Source organism: Aquarana catesbeiana, linkage group LG04 (genome assembly GCF_042186555.1).
Source record: "Aquarana catesbeiana isolate 2022-GZ linkage group LG04, ASM4218655v1, whole genome shotgun sequence".
In the NCBI taxonomy this organism is placed as follows: domain Eukaryota; kingdom Metazoa; phylum Chordata; class Amphibia; order Anura; family Ranidae; genus Aquarana; species Aquarana catesbeiana.
In genome coordinates this window covers 381689758-381704044 of record NC_133327.1, presented here as the reverse complement: position 1 = coordinate 381704044, position 14287 = coordinate 381689758, and positions in this window count along the sequence as shown.

Sequence of the window (14287 nt, the reverse complement as noted above, 5' to 3'; positions counted from 1 at the left end):
CCCATAGTTGCAATTAGACTTCTGGTGGTGTACACAATACCGTGCACCCAAAGTGCAGTTGCTACTACTTTTCTGGGGTGTACACAGTACACAATACAGTGTAGTGTGGTGTTGCAAATGTCCAGAAGGCCACTAAGGAGAGGCAGACACTCACAGGCCACTAAAAGAGGGCAAGCAGGCTCTGTGTCTACAGTCCACAGTGCTGGTCATGGACATGGTGCATCTTCTGCAGGTGAACGTGGGGCACGCTTGTCCTTTTTTTCTGCTGCTTGGACAGAGGCAGAAAAATTGGGCCTTTGGTGGTGGTGGTGCCACAACACTGTAACCCCTCACAGATACTCTTGTTGGGCAGAGGAACGGGCCCTGCTGTGAAATATTAGATCATAAATTGTAATTACATGCCCCTGTTAAACAGGGACAGAAAAATTGTGCCTTAGGCAGTGGTGGTGGTGCCCCAAACCAACAATATTGTTGGAAACTAGCATCATCAAGATTGAGGAGGAATAGGATAATCACTAGGGATGAGCCGAACACCCCCCGGTTCGGTTCGCACCAGAACCTGCGAACGGACCGAAAGTTTGCGCTAACATTAGAACCCCATTAAAGTCTATGGGACTCGAACGTTCAAAATCAAAAGGACTAATTTTAAAGGCTAATATGCAAGTTATTGTCCTAAAAAGGGTTTGGGGACCCGGGTTCTGCCTCAGGGGACATGTATCAATGCAAAAAAAAGTTTTAAAAAGGAGAGCAGTGATTTTAATGATGCTTAAAGTGAGAAAAGAAGTGAAATATTCCTTTAAATATCGTACCTGGGGGGTGTCTATAGTATGCCTGTAAAGTGGCGCATATTTCCCGTGCTTAGAACAGTCCCTGCACAAAATGACATTTTTAAAGGAATAAAAGTCATTTAAAACTGCTTGCGGCTTTAATGTAATGTCGGGTCCCGGCAATATGGATGAAAATCATTGAGAGAAACGGCATGGGTACCCCCCAGTCCATTACCAGGCCCTTTTGGTCTTGTATGGATATTAAGGGGAACCCCTCACCTAAAATAAAAAAAAAGGAAAGGTGTGGGGCCCCCAGGCCCTATATACTCTGAACAGCAGTATACAGGCAGTGCAAAAAAAACAGGGACTGTAGGATTGTTGTTAAGTAGAATCTGTTTGTAATTTTGAACTGGTACATTTTTAAAGTGTAGCTCCAGCCAAAAAAATCTATTTTTAAGCTTTTTGGAAAACATGGGGAATGGTTATCACCCCTGTAACATTTGTTTTGCTGTCTGTGCACCTCTTCAGAAGATTTCACCTCACTTTCTGTCCCAATGACAAATGTTTTTTTGAAAATTTGGGGTTTTTAGTGAAACAAGGATTGGTGATAAAGCATCAGTGAAGAGGAGACACATTTTTCCCATATTAACTCTTACAGGAGAGAATTTCCCTTTCTAGGAGTAGATTTCATCTCACTTCCTGTTGTCTCCTTCCGTTTGCAAGTAGGAGACGTTTGTAAGGATGTTTGAAAGTAGGGGCCTGCCCTATATACTCTGCAGAAATTGGGGCCTTAAGTTTTGGTGTTGCCACAGCACTGTAAGCCCTCACAGTTACTCTTGGTGGGCGCAGGAATGGGCCGTGCTGTGAAATATTAGATCAAGAATTGTAATTACATGCCATTGTTGAACAGTTGTAGAAAAATTGGGCCTTTGGTGGTGGTGGTGGTGGTGGTGGTGTTGCCACAACACTGTAAGCCCTCACAGTTACTCTTGGTGGGCGCAGGAATGGGCCCTGCTGTGAAATATTAGATCAAGAATTGTAATTACATGTCCCTGTTGAACAGGGGCAGAAAAATTGGGCCTTAGGCACTGGTGCCACAATACTGCAACCTCTCACAGATGCTATAGTTGGAGCGCAGGAATGAGCCCTGCTGCAAAGTATTGCATCAAAAATTGTAATTACACGCCCCTGTTAAACAGGGGCTGAAAAATTGGGCCTTGGGCACTGGTGCTGGTGCTACAACACTGCAACCCCTCACAGATACTATAGTTGGAGCGCAGGAATGAGCCCTGCTGCAAAGTATTACATCAAAAATTCTAATTTTATGCCCCTGTTAAACAGGGGCTGAAAAATTGGGCCTTGGGCACTGGTGCTGGTGCCACAACACTGCAACCCCTCACAGATACTATAGTTGGAGCGCAGGATTGAGCCCTGCTGCAAAGTATTGCATCAAAAATTGTAATTACACACCCCTGTTAAACAGGGGCAGAAAAATTGGGCTATGGCCACTGGGGGCAGTGCCCAGAACCAAAAATGTTCTTACAAGCTATCAGCATGAAAATTGAGGAGGAAGAGGATTGTCACTCAGCATACCAGGAGAGTCACTCAGCATCAGCATAGGCAGTCTTAAAGGGATCTCACATTAAAAAAAAAATCAATCGGTTACATCAGCATCAGGTGCTTGGTAGCTGGTGGTGATCCAAGACTGATTCATTTTTATGAAGGTCAAGCGATCGACTGAGTCGGTGGACAGGCGCACCCTGTGATCGGTTACAAAGCCTCCAGCAGCACTGAATGTGCGTTCCAAAAGAACGCTGGATGCAGGACAGGCCAGTAGCTCAATTGCATACTGTGCAAGCTCTGGCCAGTCATCCATGCTCAAGGCCCAGTAACACAGAGGATTTACGGTGGGAAAGGTGCCCAAGTCTGATCTTGCCCCTAGGTAATCCTGCACCATGTGAATCAGACACTGGCGATGGTTGCTGGAACTGATCAGACCTTGGGGCTGTGAACTACAGCCACCTTCTCCACCGCTCCTTCTGTGACTGACCGAAGCCTCAGCAACACGTTGTCCAGGAGGACCAGGAAATTGTAACCTCCCAGGCTCTGGAAACGCGTTGCACAAACCGTTCTGCAAGGCCTCCTGAAGATGTTTCATCCTCTGCTCAAGGAGGGTTGCCAGCCAGTAATCATCCCTCCCCTTGATACCACAAATACGAGGATCCTTCCGCAGGCTTTGCAGGATCAGGGAGGCCATGCAGCATAGGTTTGCTGAGGCATTCGGTCCAGAGTCCTCTGGGTAACTAAGGATGACATGACCTGCCCAAGAACCGCTGCACCACCAAGTTAAGGACATGAGCCCAACAGGGCACATGGGTCAGTTGTCCCTGTCGAAAGGCAGAGAGGAGGTTGGTGCTATTGTCACAAACCACCATACCTGGCTTAAGCCAGCGTGGTGTCAACCACCTTTGAACCTGGCCCTGCAGAGCTGACAGAATCTCTGCCCCAGTGTAGCTCCTGTCCCCCAAGCACACCAGCTCAAGCACCGCATGGCATCTTTTCGCCTGTGTGTGTGCTTGTGTAGCCCCTTGAATGCCTATGGAGCACTGCACAGCACATGAAAAGGCCATGGAGGAAGAAGAAGAGGAGGGGGTGGAGGAGAGAGGTGTGGCAGAATCACCACTAATAGAATTTTGGAGACGTGGTGGCGGAACAACCTCCAACACTACTGCACCCTGTCCTGCTTCCTTCCCAGCTGCCAGAAGAGTCACCCAGTGCGCAGTGAAAGATAGGAAACGTCCCTGTTCATGCCTGCTGGACCATGAGTCAGCGGTAATATGCACCTTACTGCTGACCGCCCTGTCCAGTGAGGCCAAGACATAGCCTTCTACATGCCAGTAGAGAGCCCGAATCGGCACCTGTGAGAAAAAGTGGCGTTTGGGAACCTGCCACTGAGGAACCGCACATTCCACAAACTCACAGAAGGGGGCAGAGTCTATTAACTGAAAATGCAGCCGTTGAAGTGCTAGCAATTTAGCCAAGCTAGCATTCAACCTGGGGCATGTGGATGGCTGGGAGCGAACTTCTTTCAGCAGTGCAGCAGCTGGGGCAGGGAAATTTTCCTGGTACAATCTGACGTTGGTGTACCACTAGCAGATTGCCCACAAGTACTTGGCTGTGACACACCTAATTCTACACCTTCATTCCTCTTAGTGCAGGTTTCAGAGAGGACTGAAGGTATAGTGGGGTTGGAGATACCAGCTGATGCAAGGAGAGGTCCTTTTGTTCTTTGGTGTGGGTCTTTTAGGTATGCTTGCCAACGAACTGCATGGCAGGTCGACATATGTCTGGTCAAGGATGTGGTGCCCAAGCGGGTGATGTTTTGGCCACGCAAGATACGCTTGAGACTTATGTTGCAAATAGCAGCGGTGGGATCTGATGCATTCGTCTCTAAAAAGGCCAACACCAAAGAACTTTTGGAATAACTTTTGGAGACAGCAGTGCCCTGCACATGCGGAGCTCTGCGGTGTGATGCGGTCGGTGTGCTGGCCCATGGAGGGCATCCTGCCTCGTTGGAGATGTGCCTCCTCCTCTCTCCTATCAGGCACCCACGTGGAGTCAATGACCTCATCATCCCCTCCCTCCTCATCACTGGAGCAATGCTGGCAGTATGCTGCAGCTGGGGGAACATGACTGCCAGATTGCTGTCCTTCTTGGGCACCCCCTCTCTCGGTGCTCACGTTACTGCCTTCCTCTAGCTGGGTACTATCATCGGAGCCTACAAAACGCTGGGCATCCTCCTGGAGCATGTACCCAATGCTGTAGTCAAACAGTTCGGGGGACTCCTCAGGAGGACATGGTGGGGCTAGGGAAGGAGTGACTGATGCCATTGAGCCGAGAGAAGAGGTCGTGTTGGCAGCTACTTTGCCAGACAAAGTACCCTGAGCCTGGGTGAGAGAGGATGGTCATCCACTCTACCAAGTCTTCCGCATGTTGCGGCTCAACACGGTCAGCTGCCGAAAAAAATGACAAGTGTGTCTCACGACCACGTGCTGATGAGGATGCACCGTCTCCACGACCAGCACTGTTGCCTCTAGACACAGAGCCTGCTTGCCCTCTTTTATTGGCTTGTGACTGTCTACCTCTCCTTGTTGGCCTTCCAGACATACTAATGGCCTGCAGTGAGATGTAGCTGCACAAAGCTGGGATGCATATATATACTGATACTGCAGCTAGCAGAATCAACTGCCTGCCTGTAGTATTATTAGTATGAGCACACCAGCAATTGTCTTCAGGTAGCTTTAGGTGCACACTGTGCAGATGACACAGTACACTAACTGTAAATACTGCAGCTGCCTGCCTGTGGTATTAATAGGATCAGAACAACAGCAATTGTCTTCAGGTAGCTTTAGGTGCACACTGTGCGGAGGACACAGTACACTAACTGTAAATACTGCAGCTGCCTGCCTGTGGTACTAATAGGATCAGTAGAACACCAGCAATTGTCTTCAGGTAGCTTTAGGTGCACACTGTGCAGAGGACACAGTACGCTAACTGTAAATACTGTAGATGCCTGCCTGTGGTATTAATAGGATCAGAAAAACAGCAATTGTCTTCAGGTAGCTTTAGGTGCACACTGTGCAGAGGACGCAGTACACTAACTGTAAATATTGCAGCTGCCTGCCTGCAGTACTAATAGGATCAGAAGAACACCACCAATTTTCTTCAGGTAGCTTTAGGTGCACACTGTGCAGAGGACGCACTACACTAACTGTAAACACTGCAGCTGCCTGCGGTACTAATAGGATCAGAAGAACACCACCAATTTTCTTCAAGTAGCTTTAGGTGCACACTGTGCAGAGGACGCACTACACTAACTGTAAATACTGCAGCTGCCTGCAGTACTAATAGGATCAGAAGAACACCAACAATGATATACACAACACCTAGAATGCATATATATACACAATACACTGTAAGTGCAGCTAACTGACTCTCCTGCCTACTCTATGTAACTTAAACCAAATTACACTGTCTCTCTGTCTATCTCTTCACCGCCGCCGCAACACACTACACAAGGCCGCCACGTAGGCGGCCTTATATAGCGTGGGGCATGTACTAAACCCCCTGAGCCATAATTGGCCAAAGCCACCCTGGCTTTGGCCAATTATGGCTCTCTGTACAGACGGCGCTGTGATTGGCCAAGCATGCGGGTCATAGTGCATACTTGGCCAATCATCAGCCAGCAATGCACTGCGATGCTGCAGTGAATTATGGGCCGTGACGCGCCACTCGAATTTGGCACGAACGGCCCATAACGTTCGAAATTCGAGGAACATGGGTTCGACTCGAACTCGAAGCTCATCCCTAATAGTCACTCAGCATAGGCAGTCTTCAAGGGATCCCACATCCATAGAAAAATCAATTACTTACATCAGCATCAGGTGCTTGATAGCTGCTGCTGATCAAAGACAAATTCATTTTTATGAATGTGAGCCTATCAAGGGAGTCTGTGGACAGGCGCACTCTATGATCCATTACAAACCATCTGGCAGCACTGAATGTGCATTCAGAAAGCACGCTGGATGCAGGACAGGCCAGTAGATCAATTGCATATTGAGCAAGTTCTGGCCAGTGGTCCATCCTCAAGACCCGGTAACCCAGGGGATGCTCTGTTGGAAAGGTCTCCAAGTCTGCTCTTGCCCCTAGATATTCCTGCACCATGTAATGCAGATGCTGGCGATGGTTGCTTGAACCGATCAGACCTTGGCGCTGATGGCTGAAAAATTGTCTAAAGGCATCGGTCAGCCGGCCACCTTCTCCACTGCTCTTCCCCTGACTGAACAAAGCTGTCATGGTTATTCAGTAATCTTTGTCTGTCAGCTTACTTCAGCTCCATGTGTTCACCTTTAGAGGCCAGCCACTCTCACCTGGCTACTTAAATAATCTCTCCTCAAAGCATGGCTCCACCCCAGCCCCTATCAGGGAGCTCTATATTAACCTGTGCACTGCAAGCCTGCCTTGCTGATCAACTTTTGTGTGTTTAGCTTCTGTGTGCATCTTGCTGTGTCTTCTACGTCTGATTCCAATTACCGATCTTGGCTTGTTCTCGACTATCCCTGCCTGCTTGTGACCCTGACCTTTGGCGTGTTCTATGTTTATCCTTGTCTGCTAGTCGCCCCGACCTTTGGCTTATTCCCTTACTATCTCTGTCCTCCTGTAGCCTACTGTGGACGTGAGCTGGGAGACCCTGGGGGTCGTGACCTGGAGCCAGTTGCAGCCCAGTCCATCCTCACCACTAGAGGCTCTGGTGAACACCTGCTGGCTCTTAGACTCTGGGGAAACTTATGCTCTAGCCCCTGTGGGATCCATGTTGGTGTTCCAGCAGACCTGCCTTTCTTAACTACCTAGACTCCCATCCGCAGCAGTCAGCCGTAGGGTCCACTACCTTTGTGGTGCACTCCTGTGTATCTGTCACCTGGCCTCAGCAACACGTTGTCCAGCACCAGGAAATTGTAACCTCACAGGGTCTGGAAATGCATTGCACAAACCTTTCTTAAAGGCCTCCTGAAGATATTTCATCCTCTGCTCCCTCTGCGAAGGCAGGATGAGTTCTGCAACCTTACCCTTGTAACGTGGATGAAGAAGGGTTGCCAGCTAGTCATGATTACTTCTCTTTGATACCACAAATCCTAGGGTCCTTACACTGCATGGCCTCCCTGATTCTGCAAAGCCTGCGAAAGTTTGCAGAGGCATTCGATTCTGAGTCCTCTGGGTCACTAAGACATGATCCGTGACAACCTCCTCCCATCCATGAACAACTCCTTGGATTTCTGGGTACTAAAAACCATCCCTTGAAGCCCTGTCCTGGTGCCATACTCACACAGGTACTCATTGATGGCCCTCTGCTGCTTGTACAGCCGCTGCAGCATTGCTAACGTTGACTTCCACCTGGTGGACATGTCACAAATGAGGCAGATGGTGGGCAGGTTGCATTCCCTTTGAATGTCAGCCAGCCGAGCACTGGCATTGTATAACCATTGGAAATGACCACAGACTTTTCTGGCCTGCCTGATGAGATCTTGTAAGCCTGGGTACCTGCTCAAGAAGCGCTGCACCACCAAATTCAGGATGCTTGCCAAACATGGAACACATGGAACCATGGGTCAAGTGTCCCTGTGGGAGGGCGGAGAGAAGGTTGGTGCCATTGTCGCATACAACCATTCCTGGCTGAAGCTGGCGTGGCATCAACCACCTCTGAGCCTGCCCCTGCAGAGCTGACAGAATCTCTGCCCCAGTGTGACTCCTGTCCCCTAAGCAGTGGTTTAACCTTAAACTATGTAGAGGGTTCTTTACTGTAAGAGCAGCAAGGATGTGAAATTCCCTTCCACAGGCTGCGGTCTCAGTGGGGGGCATCGATAGTTTTAAGAAAATATTAGATAGGCACCTGAACAACCGCAACATATATACAATGTAATACTGACATATAATCACACACATAGGTTGGACTTGATGGACTTGTGTCTTTTTTCAACCTCACCTACTATGTAACTTTGTAACGTATGCACCGCATAGCATGGCATCTTTTTGCCTGAGTTCTTGCATAGCCCCTTGAACGCTTCCGGAGCACCGCTGGTTCAGAGAACAAATCTGCAGAAGAGGCCATAGAGGAAGAAGAAGAGGAGGGGGTGGAGGAGAGAGCTGTGGGAGAATCACGGCAGAACAAGCTCCAACAATACTGAACCCTGTCCTGCATCCTTCCCAGCTGCCAGCAGAGTTATCCAGTGCGCCATGAAGGAAAGGTAGAAATTCCTTAATGTTTCCTTCCCACGTACACCTACCTTTTATGCACTTCCTAAAATCCACGAGGACCTACAAGATCCCCCTGGCCGTCCTATAGTGTCAGGAAATGGCTGCCTTACAGAGAAGGCAAGCCAAATGGTTGACGACCATCTCAGACCTTTTGTGGAAGACCTAGCATCATATCTACAGGACACTAGGGACCTTTTGAGAGCCCTGGATGGTTTGGCCCTACCTGAGGGGGCTTGGTTGGTGTCTTTGGACATGGAGGCCCTCTACCACTCCATCCCCCATACCAGGGTTGGAGTTGTAGAGGGCTTTATTTCTCTTAATAGTGAGTCATCTTTGGCCTATAATCAATTCATTCTTGACCTTTTGCGATTTATTTTGCATAACAATGTTTTCATCTTTGAACGCTCCCACTACCTCCAGATACAGGGTGTAGCCATGGGAACCAAATGTGCTCCTTCCTATGCAAACCTGTATCTGGGGGGGTGGGAAAGGGACTTGTCTTTTGACGACAATATGCAATTTTTTTTGAACGGATACCAATTTGGAGACAATATATAGATGATAGGGTTGTCCCGATACCACTTTTTTAGGACCGAGTACAAGTACCGATACTTTTTTTCAAGTACTCGCCGATACCGATTACCGATACTTTTTTTTTAATGTCATGTGGCAGTGGGTTTTTTTGGGGTTTTTTTGTTTTTTTTTAACAGTGTTTTCTTTCTTTATTTTTTTTTTTGGGGGGGGGCGGGGTGAACGGTGTATGTGTGTGTGTTTTTTTTTTTTTTTTTACAATTTTTATTTTTTACAATAATATTTTTTTAATTCTTTAAATGTTTTTTTTTTTTTTTTTTTTTTAATCAGCCCTGTTGGGGGGCTTTGGTGAGATATCAGGGGTCTTAACAGACCTCTAATATCTCCCCCTTGAGACAGTGAAAGAAACAGAGGATAGAGATTCCTCAGTCCCTTTCTCTGCAGCCTCAGCTGCACTGAGAATGAATGGAGAGAAGACAGCGGCTCCTCTCCATTCATAAACTGACACATCGTAATCACAAGAGATTACAATGTTTCAGTTATGTGAATGGACAGAGTCAGCTGACTCTGTCCATTCACACAGCGGAGAGAGACAGCAGAACGGAGGGGACAGAGAAGGAGAGGGGAACGGAGGGGACAGCGGAGAGGCACAGGGAAGGAGAGAGGAACGGAGAGGGACAGCGGACAGACACAGCAGAACGGAGGGGACAGCGGAGGGGGCACAGGGAAGGAGAGAGGAACGGAGGGGACAGCGGAGAGACACAGGGAAGGAGAGAGGAACGGAGAGAGGGACAGCGGAGAGACACAGCAGAACGGAGGGGACAGCAGAGAGGGCAAAGGGAAGGAGAGAGGAACAGAGGGGACAGCGGAGAGACACAGGGAAGGAGAGAGGAACAGAGGGGGACAGCGGAGGGGGATAGAGGAACGGAGGGGGCATGGAGGAGGATGCAGTGACATACAGTGGTGAGCGATCACCGCTGTATGTCACTAAAGCTGCTGAAAGCCGCTGGGGGAGAATCTTGTAACTCCCCCACGCGCCGATCACAGCTGTCCTCTAGGTATCGGGGAAGCATCGGGAGCATTTGCCCGAGTACAAGTACTTGAGCAAATGCTCGGTATCGGTGCCGATACCGATACTAGTAACGGTATCGGGACAACCCTAATAGACGATATTTTCTTTGTCTGGACGGGCAATCACGCTGACCTACTTCTTTTTTTTTAAAGTTTAAAGGTTAATCAATATAACCTTAATTTTACTATGGAAGCGAGCCAAGAAAGGTAAATACAATTTTCAATATTTCAATATCATTGCATTGAGTGTTGATTTATGTTGTCATTATTGTTTGACATGTCTACGATTCTTAAACATTATCATGTTATCTTTCCCTCTTATATTCCATGTGTAGCCTTCTCTTTATCCTGGTTCGCCTCTTTCTTTTCTAACTTGTACGGTGATGTCAGACGCCGCCGCTCCCGAGCTTAATACTTAAACGGGGAGGTTGCTCTCCGCTCCCCGTCATTTCTCTGCTGAACATCACAGGGTAAGGAGGGAAGGTTCTTTCCTCCCCCGGTCATCTAATCCTTGGCAATACCTTCCTAAGGTAGGTGTTTTATGCATGGTAATTTCCGGACTTCTCATACCCACCCCTCCCCCCTCTCTGTTATCACTTGTCAATATTAATCCAATTTAAATTTATCTGGTTACCTTTGCGGTCTAGGGCTCTATCCGGGTGTAGGCTGATGCTGATTCCTCCCTCTCCAGATCTCCCCCATCTTCTTCTGAAGCTTTTTTACCCTATACATCCTACGATGATGCTCCTGTTCAATTTAACACTCAGGATGTCTTTAGCAACCAACATTGATTCTACCATTTAACATATATCAAAGGTAAAACCAAGTATTCTTAATATATTGACTTCCCCATTTAGAAAATCCAACTATATATTACTAATCATATGAATAATATATTATTTTCAATCATTTTGTCCCATCTTTTTTCAGTTAGGACACTACCAATTTTGACTATATATGTATTATCTCTGCAAGTTTATCTGAGAGGCAGGATTACAATGAGAGAGGGCTACCTCATGGATTAACCTTTTCATTCATCTGGTGATTTTCAGCTTCAAGTGTAACTTTTTGACACATATTTCTTTTTAGGTAAGGTTCATAACTTTTGCTACAGTCTAGCTTATAAACTAAATAATAAATCAATATGTACAATTGAAACATATCATATAGATGTAATACCTTATAAATCTACAATACAGCTCATAATTTATATTAGATTTCTTCTCATGATGAATATCTTCTAATAACCACCTCATACTATATTTATTTATTTTTTCTTTTTCTATGTAATATTCCAGTTTTATTAATGGTACCACACGGTCTCCTGAAGAAGCTCCACAGAGCGAAACATGTTGAGGAAACAAGTGGTATCTGCATTATGAATTGTTGTATTTTATAAACAATTTTTTGGATATTTCTGTACTGTATGTGGCCTCTTATAGGCTTTTTTTAAATGATTGTAAGAAAATTTCTTTTTTAATTCAAATCTCAATCTGGATTAAACTTCCTGAACATTGACACCTTTAAAGTCCCAAGGCTCTATGCCTTAAAGCCCTTTCTTACTCCCAGTCCCAAATCAAAACAACCAGGCCCAGCCTAAAGCACAGGCCTGGCTACATTTACCTGCACTTGGATACCTGAGCTATAGAAAAATTCTAATCTAGCATCTACCTTCAGGTAGAGGGTGCTACATGCGCAATTATTGCGGGGCCCAAAAAATCAGTAGCACTTTTTAATTCTACAGGTCATGTGCTTTCAGAAAATGTATGGGGGGGGGGTCTTTTCAAATTCTGAAAGCTGTAAGTGAAAAATGATAACCTCTGAATTTTTAGAGTACATTGTTTTTATTTACAGTTTTGCGTACCTTCAGTTTTCACCATTTCACAAAAAGGTACAATTTAAAATGTTATATCTTGTTAATGATTAACTCAGTACAGTTTTAAATTTTATATTTATTAGGAATTTAGCAGGATTTTTTTTTTTTAATTTTGTATGAATCCACTTAAAATGATTTTAGTATTTTTAGAAAAAATATTGTTTTGATAAACATTTGCACAAATATTGCGCAAGTAGCACCTTCTTTTTATTTTATTGGCCACATGCTTTCAGAAAATGTAATATATGGTTTGGGGGGTCTTTTACAAACTCTGAAAGCCGTAAGTGAAAAATGAAAACCTACAGATTTTTAGAGAAATTTTTGCATACGTCTGATTTTCACCATTTCTCAAAAATTTTAAATTTACTAATATTTGTTAACTCAATACAGGTTTAGCTTTTATATTTAGAAGTAACTTAGCAGGAATTTTGTAAAATTAGCTGCGTTGTGTCAGGAAAGGCATAGCCGTGCAGCAGGAATTCCACAGCAGGCACGCGCGCACGAGTATGCGCGAAGACGTGCGCCTGTCACCGAGGGTGGCGCCAAAGGGGCTATTTAAACTGAGTACACCAAAGACTCTTTGCTGTTTGGTCTGCAGCTTCTGTGTGTTCTGACCTGTTATCTGTGCTGACCTCTGATCTGATCCGGATTGTTCTCTCTAACGCTGTCTGCTTGATACCCTGACCCCGGATTGCTTTTGGATCTCTGTTCTGCCTGCGGCTCTGCTGATCTGCCTAAACGTTACCGACCCAGCCTGCCTGACCCTGCATCTGCTCTTCCAGTCTGATACTGCTCTGCTCTGCGGATTGCATCCGGTTCCTGCTGCGATCTCAGCCTGCCACAGTTCTGGTCTGCCTAACCTTTACCAGTCTGCCTGCTGCATATCCAGCCATGGACAACCAGCCCTACTGAATACTGGACTGATCCTAGGCACTCCTACGTCACCATGCTTCTGTGGCTGCTGTCTCAACCTCAGTGGCCCCAAGCCGGTGGTTTGGTTTGAGAGGCTCTCCTCTACCTTCCTTTTATTCTACTGGTTCTATGCTTTCAGAAAATGTATAGTTTCAGGGTCTTTTACAAACTCTGAAAGCTGTAAGTGAAAAATTAAAACCCCCCAAAAAATGTAAAATGTGGTTATTTACATTTTTGCATGCGTTCAGTTTTCACCATTTCACAAAAAGGTGCAATTAAAAATTTACAAATATCTGTAGTAGCACCTTCTTTTTATTCTACAGGTCATGTGAAAATAAATGGTTTGGGGGGTCTTTAAGAAACTCTGAAAGTGAAAAAATGAAAAACTCTAGAGAAATTTGGATATTTACATTTTTGCTTAACTCAATACAGGTTAAGATTTTATATCTAGTAGGAATTTAGCAGGAATTTTGTAAAATGTGCTGTGTTTTTATCTGCTAATAATGATTTTAGTGTATTCTTAGCGAAAATATTGTTTTGATAAACATTTGCGCAAATATCATTGTGCCTTATAGATCAGTGACACATTATTTTTTTTTTTTTTCTACTGGGCATGTGTTTTCAGAAAATATATGGTTTTGGTGGGGTCTTTTACAAAATCTGAAAGCTGTAAGGGATAAATAAAAAGCAATGGAAAAATTGCAAAAGTGGTCTGGCCAGCTAAGCTTAAAACTGGAGTGCAGGGCATGTATTAAAATGTATTCACTCACATCTGCTTTCTTGTGTACTTGCAGACATATTTTCCCAGTTTGAAATCAGAATTCAGTACACTTCCTGCCATTTTTGCTTTTTCCTGACCCTGTCAGGGTCCCAAATCTTAGGCCGATCATGCCCTAAAGCTATAATGCCCTCCTGGAAGATATTGTGGGCAGCGATTGCACCCCTCTCCATTTGTTCCCTCCCTGCAACTTCCTGGGTTAATTCCCAGGTATCCCCTGTGATTCTGATGTGCCTCCTGTTTTTCTTTAATTTCTTGCCGCAGATGAAACTGTGTACTGCGATTAACTGCGGTTATATACAGATAGCTGCGATATATCGCTCTTGCATGCGGTCAACTTTATTTTTAATAAAGGCATAAAACTGCATGCTATGAAAATGTTGCTAAAAGCAGTTTGTGAACTGGGCCTTAGGCATACATTGTCTGAATTTAGCTGCTAAACTCCAACCACCCATGTGAAAGGGACCTTACAGTCAGAAAGTACTGTGAAAATACCAGTTTGTTCGTTTCTGCTTTATAATTGGAAATAAATCCTTTATC